The following is a 14,428-nucleotide window of genomic DNA, read 5'->3' on the forward strand; positions in this document are numbered from 1 at the left end:
TTTACTATCAATGTTGTTGCCTGCCTCCCAATTAAACTCACACACTCTAACTTTTCCTCGTGGAGAAATCAATTCAAGTCTTTTTTTTGCTTGGTTACAAACTTTGAGCCTATATTGATTGATCAATCCTTTGTCCACAAAAATGATTGTAAAAGAAAATTCCATCTCTCCTGAAATGATCTCCAATCCTACTTATGATCACTTGATTAGTTAGAATCAATTTTTTTACATGTCATGATTTCCTCGTTCATTGATACAATCATTTTTTTTTCTCCTCAAACTCCTTTTTAGAAGCTTAGAATAAAATTAATAAATTATTGGCCAATAAATTATGGTTGAGGATGATGACTTTCAAAGAAAAACTCAATCAGTTTAGGGGTACGATGTCATGCCCCAAATTCAGAGATTTACCTGATACGAGATTATGGTGTCACATACTAATTTAGTGTCTAAATATTTTCAACAATTAAGAAGTATTATTGATGAACTTGCTTCAATAAATTCTCTTATTACTGAAGAGGATTTGATTATCCATGCTCTGAATGGTATAGGTGTTGATTTCAAAGAAATTGTTTTAGTTGTTAGAGCTTGAGAATCTCACATTTCATTTGAAGAGTTTCTTAATAAATTGACTAAATATGAGGAGGTTCTTATACATCAAGATTCCATATCATATATGATTGTCATAACGTATAAATTCGTGAATTTATCGTTATACATAGATTAGAGGAGTTGTCACAAATCTTTTTTATCTAAATGTGATTGACCACCTAAAACATATTTTAATATGCAAAAATAGATGTTAGGTTTAGGAGTCGATTATGCATGAAAAAAGTTATAGCACCCTTACAATGCCCATCTAAAGGATGGTACCAGTTTGATTTCAAATTATCCAAGCCTTGATCATTTTTATGATTTATCAAATAATTTAATATTAAAAATTAATCTTAAAATTATCCCAATAGTTTGGTAGCAATTTAAAATAATTTTTTCACCTTATGAGTATTTATAGAGACTAGTGTCTCATTCTGAAAAGGCTCCGTCGTTGGATTTATTAACATATTTTATTCAAAAAAAAGTAATAAAGTCTCATAATAGTTTGGTAAGACTTAAAAATAATTCTCAAATAGTTTAGAGGATAAAAATTATTTTTTTATTTTTATGTTTTGAAAATTTTATTTATGAAATTTTTCAATAGTTTGGTAGATTCCATTTTAAAAATTAAATTCATGAAAATTCTTCAATAGTTTGGTGAAATTCATAAACTTATTCTGTAAGGATTTTTATTTGAAAAAGATTTTTTTTTATAAATATTTTTTGAAAACTTAAAAAGATTTTATTACTATACTTTTTTATTATTTTGAAAACTTTATTTGAAAATATTTTTTTATTTGAAAAGGTTTTCTTTTATAGAATATTTTTCTTAAAAAAAAAAACTCATTTATTTTCAGAAATAAAATAACAAAAATAAAATTCCTTAAAAATAAAACCAGAAAAAAAGATTTAAAAAATAAAATGAATTAAAAAAGTAAAATAAAATAAAATCAAATCAAAAAAATAAAAATAAAAATAAAATGAAAAAAAGAAAACATACGATCGAGTCGGATTAATATGCAGGTCACCGGGTTAAAGTGTAAATCCTAGGCTACCAAAATGCTACTGTTTTGGAGAACGAGCTTTTAACGGTTTTATCTTTGATGCCTTTGTTCTCTCTTTCTCTCTCTAAAACCTCAAATGCTCTATCTTCTCTCTAAAACCTAGTCGAGATCTCATCGAAAACTAGAAATCCTTGCTAGTTTCTAGAAAATCCCATCAAAAATTTCATATTCCATTGGAAAACTTATCGAAAAATTCATATCCCACCGAAAAATTCATTGAAAAATTCAAACATTCAAGCTTCAAACTCAGTTTTCTAGAAAAAAACCCAAAAATTTTCCAATTTTTCTAGATCCTCTCTAAAATCTTCTAGAACTTAATCTTAACCCCTAGCAACCTAAAATTAAACCTAGAATCTTCAAATATTACCTAGCAACCCCAAACCAATCCTAGAATCCCAGAACCTAGAATCTCAAAAACCTAGTACTACCTAGAATACCCAGTTTATTCAAGTTGATTGTGTCCCTTGTAAAATCCATTCTCCTTTCTTTTGTAATGTTATTTCGATTTATAGACACCCTTAGAATAAATTTAAGAAATGAACAGAATTAATCCAACCTTGAATCTTGGGATTTGATTCTATTTAAATATCAGCATATGTCTAAGTTCATTGCTGATTGAAAAAAATTCCTTGATTTGAGCTCTAATTGACCCTTTGACCAAATTCAATTCCCAATTTCAGTTATTCAATCTACAATTAGGAAGAAAGAAAAGAAAATTAAAAAAATAAAATAAAATGTAATATAATACCATATATTATACTAATAACAATAATAGTAAAAATAATAATATAATGCTATAATATAACCAAAATAATAAAAATAGTTCGATTGACCCCGAACATAAATGGGTCTCTATAGCTGTCACTCTTTGCATGTTTCTATCAGCTAGGGATAGTAAAAGACCTAGACACCCACTCTATTTCAACCCAATAGTCAAATCAATGAGTAAAACTAATCGAGATTAAATCATGAGTTTGGAGATGAAGCAACCAAAACTGAATCGGGGTCAAAATAAATGATCAAGATGAAATCACGAGTCATAAAAAATGATCTGGATTAAGCCAAGATCAAGTGACCATAAGTAAAAAATGAAGCGACCAGGACCGAGTCAAGGTAAAAAATAAAAGACTGAGACGAAGCCACGAGTAAAAAATGAAGTGACTAGGACTAAGTCGAAATTAAAAATAAATGATCATGATGAAACCATAAGTCAAAGATGAAACGACCAGGACTGAGTTGAGGTTAAAATAAATGACTAGGATGAAACCATGAATCATATGAAAAAAAGCGATTATGACCGAGTCGAGGTCAATTATTTGACCAGGATAAAATCACGAGTTAAAGATAAAACGACCAAAACTGAATCAAGGTTAAAATAAATGACCAAGATAAAATCATGAATCATATGAAATGATCTGGACTGAGCCAAGATCAAATGATCAGGACGAAATCACGAGTCAAAATGAAGCGACTAAGATCAAATCGAAGTCTAAAATAAATGATTGAAATGAAATCATGAGTCATAAGAAATGATCTAGATTGAGCTAAGATCAAATGATTGGGACGCAACTGTGAGTCAAAATGAAGCGACCAAGATTGAGTCGAGATAAAAAATAAATGATCGGGGTGAAACCATAAATCATGCAAAATAATTTGGATTGAGCCAAGATTAAGTGATCGAGATGAAACCATGAGTCAAAATAAAGTGACTAAGATAAAGTGAGGTGGAAAATAAATAATCAAAATGAAATCACGAGTCATAAAAAATGATCTAGACTGAGTCAAGATCAAATGATCGGGACAAAACCATGAGTAAAAATGAAACGACCAAGATCGAGTCGAGGTAAAAAATAAATGACCGAGATGAAACCATGAGCCATAAGAAATGATATACACTGAGCCAAAATCAAATAATCAAACCAAACCATAAGTCAAAATGAAACGACCAAAACCATGTTGAGGTCAAAATAAATGACCAGGATGAAATCATAAATCATATGAAATGATCTGGACTAAGCTAAGATCAAATGACAAGGATTAAACCATGAATCATATCAAATGATCTAGACTGAGCCAAGATCAAGTGACCAAGATGAAACCACGAGTCAAAATGAAGCGACTAAGATCAAGTCAAGGTAAAAAGTAAACGACCAAGATGAAATCAAGAGTCATAAAAAATTATCTGAACTGAGCCAAGATTGAGATGAGTGATGATGATATTACAACAATGCATGCCCTAAATGTAATGTATGTAATGTTGATGTCATGAAATTTTAATTATGGTGACAAGGTTCTTAAGACTTCACCAATCCTTCTTAGTTTCTTAATATTCTCAAAATAAGTTTTTTCAACTGATCCATATCCTTCTTCTCATTTGGTTATAACCTATAAGTCATGTCAACCAATCCATCACTGAATTAATTATCGAGTCATCTTGTTTGCCCTTTTGTAAATCATTTTTTCATGCTTCTTTTCATTTATCTCATCCTAAATTTATTTCAAAAGAATGAAAAACTCGATGAAAAATGTCATTCATTTATTTGTCATTATTCAAATCAGTGACAGACGTTATACATTTTCTTGGTTCATTCGAAAAATGTTCATTTAGTAAAGGGTAAGAAAAAAAGATCTTTATTATTATAAAAACAAAAAGTATGGTCAAGAACAACTAAAGAGTGAACAAAGGTAAAATATTGTGCTTTATTCAGATAGGACATTGACATCCAAAATAATGATTGTTTAGACAATTTTGAACTCAAACTTAGGATCATCCTTAAAAAACACATACCATTAATAACTTCAATCTTTGAGCTAATCATCATCCTTATTCTGGAGACATTCATATGAAGTTGTTTTTTTTTAAGTTTTCATCTCAAATCACCTTTTTCGATTTTCAGTTTAAGTTTTTCTTTTTTCTCTTTTTTTTTCTTTCTCTTGGCTTTTTTTTAATTTATTTTTTGTATTTTTTTTGTAATTTTTTTATTTGCTTTTTCTTGTTTATTTTTTTTACACATATTTTTCTTATTCTTTCATTTATTTTTCCTCATTTATTCATTAATGACACTTTGATCAAAGCTTCACACAATCTAATGATAAACCTGCCCCAATTCAATTTATGATTCTCCAAATCAAGTATTCATATTTGATCAAAATAAACTTTTAAAGGACATATCATAAGTTAGGATAAAGGATACTAAAGAAAGGAATAAAATAGACCCAAATTATATTTGAAGGGTCATCAAACCAATGATCATTTCTTTATGTGAAGCATTTTGACATTTTGTCCCATCAATTTTTCTTTTTGTTTGTTTTTTTGTTTTCTCTCCCTTTTTTTTTGTGAAGCATATAGGCATTTTACCCCAACAATTTCTTTTCATTTTTTTCTTTTCTGGTGGAGCATACTGGCATTTTACCTCATCAAATTTCTTTTTTTTTCCTTTCTCTTTTTTTTTTTTGTAGAGCACATTAGCATTTTATTCCATCAATTTTTTTCCCAAGAAAAATAAAAGGTTTTGCCCTTAAAGTTATAGAATTTTCAACTTTACCCCCAATGTGAAAGTGATCATTGGTTAGAGTTTCTAAAAAAAAATTTTCAACCAACTCAAATGGGGTAGCAAGGGATAATAATTTTTTTGAAAGATAAAAAAAAGATGGCCATTTTTTATTTTGAATACGAATACTCTTAATGAAGAATTTTTATTGACTATGAGCAGACTTGTGAATGAGCAAAAATCATACGTTACATCACTTTTTGAAATTCTTTCACAGATTTGTCTTTTTATTCAACAATCCTAACAATTTCAAATTTATCAATCAAAACATCATGATTGGTGTTTTCAAAGTCAAACTTTAATTTATCGTCACGACTATCTGAACATTCATTATTAAAAAAAAAAGTAAGAAAAAGGGTATGAGATGGTAAAAGTAAATGATAGGTATTCACAAAAAGAAAAATATCATGAAAATGCATCAGGCATGTCACTTTATTAAAATGATAAAAATAAAATGAAATCCAAGTACATAAAAGAAGATCTATATTCTCAAAAGATCTAAGATGATAGGCAGTTATTATCAACCTCTCAAAATTATGCATTTGGATGATTGGGCAACGGGTTATTATTGACATTAGATGTCGTGTTTCTATTGATATCAAAATTTATTAGCCCTCATTTAATCAAACTTTGCATCATACGTTTCAAAGGGATGTAATTTTTGATGGAATGGCCTATCACCCTAAAGTGATAGTCATAGTGAACAGTAAAATCATACCATTTGGGATAAAGAGGTTCAAGTTATTTTATAAGAATATAGGTAATTAAAATGATTTTTATAAAGCTCTTGGTATAGTTCGGTATAGCTTATGAGGATAGGGTCAAATGTAGGCTTTTTGCTATTTCATGATTCTTGTGCACCACTCGTTGGGGTAATGAGATGAATGGAGGAACTAAGAGGGGATGGATAAGAGGGTCATGGAATTGACTGATGGAGTATAGCAGAAACATGACTTACAAGAGAATGGTATGTGGGATAGATTAGTTGAAGGTAGTTTCTAGATTGTTGCATATTAAAACTCATAGCTTGAGTTTCACTTTTTTTTTTCTTTGGCATCTTTTTAGTAGCAGATGATTCTTCTTCTTTTAGTTTGTCACTCTTGATTGTATTTTTGATAATTTCTCATAAAATCACCATGTCAGTAAAATTTTTAGTCGTATTTCCTATCATCTTCTTATAATATAACAACTTGATAGTGTTTACAAATAGCACTGTTATTTTTTTAAAAAAAAAGTTGTACCTTAATAGTGACATCTCGTTATCATTGGGCATACTCCTTGAAAGACTTAGATGCTTGTTTTTTCATACCTTATAATGAAAGACGATCAGGGACCATATTTGTGATATGACGATATTGGTTGATAAAGGACCAAGTCAAATCTTTTCATGACTTAATGTGAGTCCTATCTAATTGGACATACTATATTGCAATAAACCCAGTTAAACTGTTTTGAAACACATGCATGAGTAGCTTCTCATTGTTAGCGTGAGCTACCATCTTATGACAATATATTATGATATGCGTAATAGGATACTTAGTATCATCATTCTTCTCAAATTTTGGTACCTTAAATTTTAAAGGAATCACAACATCTACAACCAGACATAGGTTGGTAGCATCCATGGATCCATAGATATCAATGCCCTTTATAGCACGTAATTTTTTCTCAATTATGCTCATAGCTCGATCGATCTTAGAGTCTTCTGGGGATACAGTCGTTTATAATTTTTTTTTCTTTTTAATCTTATCCATTTTGAGAATTTGGATTGACTCATTTATCTTTTTAGTGAAGATAGGATTGGTATAGCTCTAAACATTCTCTTGATTAAAATTTAAGAACGTAGTTTGTTGTTGATGAAAGCTTAAAGTGGTTTGAGTCTGATGTGGATCGAAACCTGAAGGATATAATGGCTCGGTATCTTTATGTGAGATGTTTTCTTTTATTACCTTTCCTTTATTTTCCTTTTCCATAGCTTTTAAGATTCTGTCCAATTTTTTTTCAGGTATCTCTTGAGCCTTTTTAATTATTTCAATCTAGGCCATATTGTTTTGCTCTATTTTTTTTAGCTTTAGCCCAAGTGTAGTACTAGTGTTAAGCTATCCTTGAACTTTGATTTCTCACAATTATGATAAAAATTTAGAAAGATGTTTATGGATCTATTAGATTATGCATGAGAATGAATGTGATGATGCATGAATACATACATAAACAATAAAAAAAAGGTCAGTAAACATAATATGTAATCTGCATGTATGTTTATGAATATGCATAAAAAGAATAAAAAAAGACAAAAAAATGGGTTAGTCACCTCAAAATAAAGAATAAACATTACAAAGCAAGTAAAATAACAACATGACCCTAAATTTAGGTTAACTACAAAAGGTGGAAGAACATGGCTCTATCTATGGTTAGGCTTTTAAAGTTAACTATATGTGATTTGAGCTACTTTTAAAGGTTTTCAAATTGTTCCTTGTATCATAGTTTATCACAAACTAGTAAGGCACCTCGATCTTCATCCATCATAGGCTACAAGCAGAAAAGGTTTAATTTAAGTGAGAGTATTTTACAAGCCCATGCAAAGACATAAAATCGCATGAGGGCATAGGTACTTCATTCCCTCTTAAAGGTAGAGCTCGGGTGGAGGACTTATGTTATGCTCATGCAAATGAATGATAGATATATACAATAAATAAATGAATAACTAAAAAAAATATAAGTAATGAAAAGAAATAAAATAAGGAAGAAAATAAATTTCAAGTTTATTAAGCAAGGCTTGGATAATAAGGAATCATGTACTAGCCTGGCTCTCAATGTCTCAAGCGGAGTCACCAAACTGTCATAATATATAGATCTGTGAACTTACCATTAGACATAGATTAGAGGAGTCACCATAAATCTTTTTTGTCTAGGTGTGATTGGCCACTTGAAACATATTATAATCAGCAAAAATAGATATTAGGTTCGAGAGTCGTTTACGCATAAGAAATGTTGTAGCACTCCTACAATGCCCATCCAAATAATGGTACTAGTTTGATTTCAAATTATCCAAGTCTTGATCATTTTTATGATTTACCAAATAATTTAATATTAAAAATTAATATTAAAATTATCTCAATAATTTGGTAGCAATTTAAGATAATTTTTTTACCTTATGAGTATTTATAGGACTAGTATCTCATTCTGAAGAGGCTTCGTTGTTGGATTTGTTAATATATTTTATTCAAAAAAATTAAAAAAGTCTCTCAATAGTTTGGCAAGACTTAAAAATAATCTTCTAATAGTTTAGAGGATAAAAATTATTTTTTTTATTTTTATTTTTTGAAAAATTGATTTATGAAATTTTTCAATAGTTTGGTGGATTCCATTTTAAAAATTAAATCTATGAAAATTTCTCGATAGTTTGGTGGAATTCATGAACTTATTTTGTAAAGATTTTTATTTGAAAAAGATTTTTTTTAATTTTTTATTGAAAATATTTTTTTTATAAATATTTTTTGAAAACTTAAAAAGATTTTTTTACTATATTTTTTTATTATTTTGAAAACTTTATTTGAAAAGATTTTTTTATTTGAAAATTTTTTTTATAGAATATTTTTCTTTTTTAAAAAAAAAACTCATTTATTTTCAGAAATAAAATAACATAAATAAAATTCCTTAAAAATAAAACAAAAAAAGATTTTTTAAAAAATAAAATGAATTAAAAAAGTAAAATAAAATAAAATCAAAAAATAAAAATAAAATAAAAAAAACCTACGATCGGGTCGAGTTAACGCGCGGGTCAGTGGTTGGTCAGCAGGTCAAAGCGCAGATCCTAGGCTACCAAAACGTTGTCGTTTTGGGGTAGTATAAAAACAAACTTTTAGTAGTTTTATCCCAGATGCCTCTGTTCTCTCTTTCTCTAAAACCCTAAACGCTTTCCATTCTCTCTAAAACCCAGTCAAGATCCCATCGAAAATTGAAAATCCTTGCTCGTTTCTAAAAATCCCACCGAAAAATTCATATTCTAGTGGAAAACTCATCGAAAAATTTATATCCTAACCAAAAAATTCATTGAAAAATTCAAACATTCAAACTTCAAACCCAGTTTTCCAAAAAAAAAAAAAAAACCCAAAAATTTCTCATTTTTTTTCAAATCCTCTCTAAAATCTTTCGAAACTTAATTTAAACCCAAAATCTTTAAATCTCACCCAGAAACCCCAAATTAATCTTAGAATCCCAGAAACCTAGTACTACCTAGAACACCCAGTTCCCAGTTCATTCAAGTTGACTGTGTCCCCTCTAAAATTTGTTCTCCCCTATTCTCTAATGTTATTCTGACTTATAGGCACCCTTAGAACAAATTTAGGAAACGGACAGAATCAATTCAAGTTTGAATCCTGATATTTGATTTTGTCTGAACCTCAACATATATCTAGGTTCATTGTTGATTGAAAAAAATTCCTTGATTTGAGGTCTGATTGACCCTTTGACAGAATTTAATTCTCAATTTCAGTTATTCAATTTGTAGTTAGAAAGAAAGGAAAGAAAAATAAATAATAATAATAATAATAATAATAATAATAATAAATGTAATATAATACCATATATTATACTAATAACAATAATAGTAATAATAATATAATACTATAATATAACCAAAATAATAAAAACAGTCCAATTGACCTCAAACATTATCCAATCAACCCTGAACATAAATGGGTGTCTACAATGATTATTCTTATTGCCAATTTTGTTGGTAAATGATCATTTCAATTTGACAAAAATAGATTTGTTAGATTTTTTTCTAATAAGTCAAATCATGTGAACTCTTTCAATACTAGTTTTTACATGTGTATCCTTACAAATCAATAATTTGTAGCCAAGGTTATTTGTTAGTTTTGTGACAAAACATGTTACTCAACTAAAGTCTTCTTAGCCTATGTCAAATTATGTTATTGCAGTAAAGAAAATGATCATATCTGGTTGGTTGATGGTAAAGCCTCTTATCATGTCACTCACACACTTCAAAATTTATCTTTTCATTTTGTAAAAGATGGTATTGGTGAACCATTTATAAGTGATGAAACAAGTTTACTAATCAATCGCTTTGGTTCTACCTTTATCCGTTCTTTTTCAAATTCTTTTGAATGAATAATGTTCACGTTCTTGCTGCATATAAAAATCTCATTTAAGTTTGTTAAAGTGGTGTTATCCCACATTCTATAGTCTTATATTCAAGTTAGACCCCTCCACTTACAACCAATTGATTTTAAGTTGAATGCTTAATATAGTATCAGAGCCAGGATTTTCTTTTATTGCCCTTTCAAAATCTGTCATGTAGTAGACTTCTTCCATCTCTAATTACACGTTATGAGAGTTTGTTAAAGTGGGTCATCCCACATTTAATAAATTTTTAATATCCTGTAGCTTTATATTTAGGTTAACTTAAAACTAATTGGTAGTAAGTTAGATGTTTAACATGGTGTTAGAACTAATATTTCTCTCTGTTATCCTTTTCAAATTTGTCATATAGTAGGTTTCTTTCGTATTCACCTACACGTGATGAGGGTTTATTAGTGTAGTGTTATCTTACATATAATAATATCAAATTTCCTATAATCTTTTATTTAAGTTGGACCTCTTCACTTACTATCGATTAGTTTTAAGTTAGATGCTTAACATGGTATTAGAATTAGGATTTTCTTTCATTGCTCTTTCTTGATTTATCACATGAAATGTTTCTTTCATCTTCGCTTATACGTGATGGGGGCCTGTTAAAATAGATTATTTCACATCTAATAAATTTTTAATAATAAGATTAAAATATGTTAAAAATTTATTAGATATGGGATAACCCATTTTAACAAAGTTTCCAAAATTTATCGTTCTAACTCCATTTTTGTTGGATTTTTTTTTTATTTCTTGGTTAATGATCCTAGCACAAATTAGCCTATCGTTTAAGGCCATATTAAATATGGTGTTTATGAATTCCAAGCCTCTTAACCATTAATTTAAACCCTTGTTTTGACTTTGGTTGGTCTTAAGACAATTATTTTGTTTAGCATTTAAGGTTGGGTCATCTTTTTTTTAGATTAGGAATGTAATCAAGTTGAACCGAATTGATATAATGAGAAGCTCAAGCTCAAGTCAAAATTTACTATTTAAAACTTGGCTCAAATTCAATCAAATTTTAATTTTCAAGCTCAAATTTGACTTAAGATAAAAATTAAGTTGCTTGAGCATGCTCAATTATGCTCATTTAATAAAATGAGCTTGGTTCTCATGTTCAATTTGAAACGAGAATTGATATATATATATATATATGGGAAAAGTAGTAATTTTTAATTAAAGTAATAAAAATATATTAAAATTTAAAAACTTGATTAAGCTCGCAAGTTACTTGAACTAGACATTAGACTTGCTCGATAAATCAAAAACTGAACCAAATTAAAATTTTATCCGAATCAAACACAAGTAGCATACATGTATTGATATATTATTTCCACCCATATTTCATACGCTTAAAATCTATTTTAAAGTCATTATTTTTACCTTGCTATTCTTTTAAGATAGTTAATACATGTGACTCATCTTGCAATATTAAGAATCATAGACTTCCATTCTCAATTTATAGTCATGTTAACAAATGATCTTTGAATTTAATTTACACTGATATTTGGAGCTCTACTAAAGTAATTTTTATTGATGGCTTTAGATATTATGTTGTTTATATAGATCACTATATTAGATATATTCAGCTTTATTTTATGCGTAATAAAATTGATAGCTGTAGACACCCAATTGGGTCCAGGCCCAGATCAATTGGCCTGACCCAAATGGGTAAGGCCCAATTCAATTTTTATCCTGTATTATTATTATTTTTTTCCTTTTGTATTTTATGTATTTTATTATTTATTATTATGTATTAATATATGTATATCTGTATTTATTTATTTTTTATTTAGAATAGATTTATATGTATTTTATTTATATAGTTCTATATTTATTATATATTATAATTTATTTATTATTTCTCTTATTTTTTTATTTTTTTATTTTTTTATTTTTTAATATTTTTTTGATTTATCTTATTGTATTATCTATTAATAATTTTTTTTCTTTTGTTCCGTTTATCTGGTTTTTTGTAAATATGATATTATTATTATTTTTTCTTATTATTTATCCTATCTTTTCTAATTATCTATTTTTTTTATTTGATTTTGGAGGGCTGGGATTGAAAGTGAAAGAATCTCACTATGAAGGGGAATTCAATCAAGAGAGTCCAGATTGGATTCAAAGATTGAATCTCCGTCCAAGGAGGAATTGAGATTGATCAGGAACTCCTGATCAATCCCTATAAAAGGGACCTTCTGGAACAGATGCTGAACACACAGAAAACAGTAAGCAAAAGCTACTGATTGAGAGAATAGGGACGGATAGAGAGCTAAGAAAAGGTTTAGGAGTGTTCTAGGAGTGAGAAGAAATTTTTTGAAGCTTTTTGGTGATTTTTTTTTTGAGAATTTCTGGAAATTCCAATTCTGGTTGAATTTTTCGACGAAGTTTGAATTTTTCGATGAAAATTTCGGCCAAACTTGAAGTTTCCGGCGACCTGCCCAATTTTCGACGAAGAATCCCAGAAATCGGTGACCTTCCGGCCAACTTTCGACGAACTTCCGGTGAAATTTTCCAGATTCTGACGACATTTTCCAGAATTCGACGAACATTCCACCAGAGTTCTTCAGCTTTTAGAGAGAAGGGAGAGAAAAAATGAAGAAGAGAAAGAGAGAGGAGAAGGTTTCTGTCAAAAAATGAAGGGAACTATTTTAGCCTTAAGTGACCTAGAGGATCCGCGCGTCCCATCCGAGCCGAGCTTCCCAAGCCGCCCCCCGAACCGTTTCTCTTCCGTGAGCCGAGCCGAGCCGAGCCGCGATTCGAGTCGCTCCAGGTTTTTTTTTTTTTATTTTCTTTTATTTTCATTTATTTGTTTATTTGTTTATTTTTTATCTTTTTTATTTATTAGATTAGGTTTATTTAATATTCTTTTTATCTTAATTTTATTTTTATTTTTGTTTTACTTTTTTTATTTTTATTTTTTTTATTATTCTATTTTCTTTAAATAAAAATCAAAATTTCCAAAAAAATATTTTTAGGGAAAAGTTGAAAGTATCAATTTTCCTTAAAAATAAATTTCAAAAAAGGGTTTTTGAGGAAAAGTTGAAAGTATCAATTTTCCTTAAAAATAAATTTTCAAAAAATATTTTTGGGGAAAAGTTGAAAGTATCAATTTTTCTCACACAAGAACAATCATTCTCTCATTCCTTTCTATTTTGATTTTGATTTTGATTTTTCTTTAACCAATCCTACGACGGAGCCTCTGCAAGTGAAACAGTAGTTTTTCTTGTATACTACTGAGGTGAGGGAATTTTTTCAAATTTTTGCTAAAAGTATTAGAGTCAATTGAGAAAAATTTTCAATAATTAATTACTTGATAAAATTTTAAGGCTTTTGGATAACATAAATTTAAGCTGGTACCATCTTTTGATGGACGTTGTGAGGGTGCTATAACCTTCCTCACACGTAACCGAACTCCCGAACCCTGTTCTGATTAGCAGACCTGAATATATTCTTTTAGGGACCCTTAAACTTAGGTGTCCCCTGAAAGGACAGATTCTTTAGGTGGCCAATCGCACCTAGATAAAAAAAGATTGGTGGCGACTCCCTAAAAGTCAATGTCTAGCGATAGATCCCCGGATCTAGACGTTATGACAGCTTGGCGACTCCGCTGGGGAACTTGAGAGTCAGGCCAGCAAATAATTTGTGTTATCCAAAAGCCTAATAAAATTGAACCCTTCTGTATATATGTGTTATTATTCATTCATGTTTATTTGCTTTGTTAATTATATCATTCATGTGCATGTACATAACATGAGCTCTACTCCCGAGCTCCGTCCCTCTAGGAGGGAGTAAAATACCTATTGCTTTCATGAGGTCTAATGCCTCCGCAGTGGCTAGCGAAATACTCCCACTCAAATTGAACCTTTTCCACTTGTAGCCTGTAATGGGTGAAGATTAGGGTGTCTTACTAGTCTGTGATGGACAAAGATGTAAGGAGCAATTTGAGAACCTTTAGATTTTAACCTTGAACCACATATAGTGAACCTTAGAAGTGCCTAAACCTAGGATAGAGTCATTTCTACCCAATGATAGATATACCCTGAAATTAGGACACAAAAAGGG

This window comes from Durio zibethinus, chromosome 7, assembly GCF_047325235.1.
Source record: "Durio zibethinus cultivar Kanyao isolate XHJ-2024 chromosome 7, ASM4732523v1, whole genome shotgun sequence".
Classification (NCBI taxonomy): Eukaryota; Viridiplantae; Streptophyta; class Magnoliopsida; order Malvales; family Malvaceae; genus Durio; species Durio zibethinus.